General features: G+C 40.4%; 1 long non-coding RNA gene across 1 annotated transcript in view; it reads right to left on the bottom strand.

Moving 5' to 3' along the window:
• Positions 1-245: 245 nt before the first annotated feature.
• LOC120518964 overlaps positions 246-3,187 on the bottom strand; it is an 11,824-nt gene continuing 8,882 nt past the window's right edge. The window contains exons 2-3 of the long non-coding RNA XR_005631347.1: positions 924-1,026; positions 246-345 (exon numbers count right to left, since the gene is read on the bottom strand). This is a non-coding gene — a long non-coding RNA (uncharacterized LOC120518964). The remainder of the gene's footprint in view (positions 346-923; positions 1,027-3,187) is intronic.

Below are 3,187 nucleotides of genomic sequence, written 5' to 3'. Positions count from 1 at the left end.
ACGTGTATTAAGTATAAATGTTAGACTTGGAGACACACTAGGAGGTGTGAAACTTGAAAGTACACCTCATGAGAAGGATGTAGCAGTCATGGTAGACTAAAGACTATCTACATTCAGATAGTGTGCAGAAGTAATGAAGAAAGCTAACAGGATGTTAGGTTATGCATCACGATATGCGGAGTACGAGTCAAGGGACATTTTGCTTAAGGTACATAACACACTAGTGTGGCCTCACCTGGAGTACGGTGTTCAGTTTTGATCTCCATAATCCAAAAAAGACATCACAGCACCAGAGAAAGTCCAGAGAAGAGCAATTAGGCCAATTCCAGGACTGCAAAGGATGAACTATGAAGAAAGAGTGAAGGAGATTAACCTTATCAGTTTAAGTAAATAGAGAATAAGTGTGGATATGACTGAAGTATTTAAAATGACAAAAGGAATTAGTATAGTGGATCCAGGTTGCTACTTTAAAAAGAATTCAACAAGAACAAAGGGACATGGTTGGAAACTTGGTAAGGACAGGTTTCACACAAATGTTAGAACGTTTTTCTTCACACAAAGAACCACAGATACATGGAATAAATAACCTAGTAGTGTGGCAGCCAGCAGTACTATCGAGAACTTCAAATCTCAACCTCACATGTGGTCACAGAGACCTGGCCATTGAAGAGCCAGTGAGGGTTCAGGGACAAGGACACCGGGGCTGCTGCGGGAATTCTATTCTGCTGTCTCCATAGACAAAGAAAGGCCAGAATGAAAATCAAGAGTGGATGGCTAGACTAAAATCTCACTCCAAAAGGTCCAAATTGAGGTGGGAAGCAAAAGTATTCTGGATATAGAGGAGAACGAGTCACAACAAGCAATAAGAAGGGTTTCAGATTCACGTGTGGGAAGATGTGGACAGTTAGCGGCATTTTACTCACTCTCTGTGCTCTCCCTTCGTCATGGTCCATCCCTTGAGTAGTTTCAGGCGCACCATTTTGGATATTTAGGACTCCCTGACTTCATTACGAGTGAGGAGAAGAGCTGCGAGGACAACACTGACTGTTACAACACATAAAGCTGCATTTAAAAAAAAAAAAAAGCACAAATTTAAAATTAAAAGTACAAAAAAAATACAAACAGCAGTTTCAGCTCACATTCTCAATAACAGTCCAAAAAGTACGCCTATGGATTATTGTGTTTCTCCCAAATAATTCATTTGGTGCTAGACCCCGTGTTCAGTTCAGGTCATATTTAATATTTCCTTGTTTCTTCTGTCATTCCACAGAGTGTGACTCAGCTTTGTAAGAACGTTAGAATGCTGCACGACTGCTGCTGTTCCACTTCCCTGACTAGGATCAGCAGGTATAGAAAATAAAAGGATGAAAATACCGTTGCTAATGCTTTTAGCACAACAGGCTCCCTTTATGAACCGCATACAATTACTTTTTTCATAGTAAGAATTCGCCTGCTTATTGTTTTCTCTTAATTGCTTCTAAATAGCTTCCTTAAAAATGACAATTAACAACTAGCAAGCACTGGGTTCTAAAACATGAGATGTTAATTTACATGTATGGAAGCTTTTGTCCGCCTAATCAAATGACTTCTTCGTAAACAAACATCGCGAAAGAAGTGTGAGAGAAACCTTAAAAGTAATCTCCGGGAAAAAAAAAATATATAATTCTGTGAATAAAACATACAAAGCTTTGCTGAATTTCTTATTAAAATAAAGCAAACGGTGACAGCGAAGTTTGAGAATTGCTCACTAAATGGAGAAACGACAACAACAAGAGCAGCTGTCCAGTTGAGCTGCAGTCTAATTACAGATCAAGAAAATGGTCAGCGTGAAGACAAGGGCCTGTGATACCACAGAACAGTTTGGGAATTCCTGGAGTCCCTGCAGATTCTGCTGCCCTAGAAACTTCCAACAGTTCTGTGTGGCGTCGTATTCATGGGCCTTCTGGCAACAGTTTAGTTAATGTACTGCAAAATGTTACATAATAGGAAATGGGAACTGGCTGATGTTAAGAGTGGTGACCAGCAGGGGTCAGTGTTGGGGCTGCTGCTATTTTGAATATACATAAATGATTTAGATAGGAATATAAGTAACAAGCTGGTGAAGTTTGCAGATGATACCAAGATAGGAGGATTAGCAGATAATTTGGAATCCGTTATATCATCACAGAAGGACTTGGACAGCAGACAGGCTTGGGCAGAGTTGTGGCAGATGAAATTTAATGTCAGTAAATGTAAAGAATTACACATAGGAAGTAAAAATGTGAGGTTTGAATACACAATGGGCGGTCGTAAAATCAAGAGTCCACCTAGTGAGAAGGATTTAGGAGTCATAGTGGACTCTAAGCTATCGACTTCCAGACAGTATTCAGAAGCCATTGAGAAGGCTAACAGACTGTCAGGTTATATAGCGCCTTGATCTGTGGAGTACAAGTCACAGGAGGTTCTGCTCAGTCTTTATAACACACTGGTGAGGCCCCATCTTGAGTACTGTGTGCAGTTTTGGTCTCCAGGCTATAAAAAGGACATAGCAGCACAAGATAAAGTCCAGAGGAGAGCGACTAGGCTGATTCCAGGTCTACAGAGGATGAGTTAGGAGGAAAAATTAAAAGAGCTGAGCCTTTACAGTTTAAACAAAGAAGATTAAGAGGAGACCTGACTGAAGTGTTTAAAATTATGAAGGGAGTTAGTCCAGTGGATCGAGACGGTGACTTTAAAATGAGTTCATCAAGAACACGGGGACACAGTTGGAAACTTGTTAAGGGTATATTTCACACAAACATTAGGAAGTTTTCTTTACACAAAGAATGATAAGACACTTGGAATAAGATACCAAGTAGTGTGGTAGACAGTAAGACGTTAGGGACTTTCAAAACTCGACTTGATGCTTTCTTGGAGGAAACAAGTGGAGAGGACTGGCGAGCTTTGTTGGGCTGAATGGCCTGTTCTCGTCCAGAGTGTTCGAATGAGTAACACAAGACCTTCACAAACACTTCATTGGGTCTTGGCAGCACTTACAGAACATCAATGAAGTGTTTGATCATCTCTACGATTCAGAAACAACCATAAAAGGGTCTGACCCCTTCCACTTTTAAAATGGCAGCCATTTGAAAAACCACATTTTTAGATAAGTGAATGAAACCTTAGAGGCACATAGCCGGACACCTGCTGAATGGATTAAGGGTAGGTA

The sequence above is a fragment of the Polypterus senegalus genome, chromosome 18 (assembly GCF_016835505.1).
Source record: "Polypterus senegalus isolate Bchr_013 chromosome 18, ASM1683550v1, whole genome shotgun sequence".
In the NCBI taxonomy this organism is placed as follows: Eukaryota; Metazoa; Chordata; class Cladistia; order Polypteriformes; family Polypteridae; genus Polypterus; species Polypterus senegalus.
Note: the sequence above shows the minus strand (reverse complement) of the source record. Positions and strands in the feature narration are given on the sequence as shown.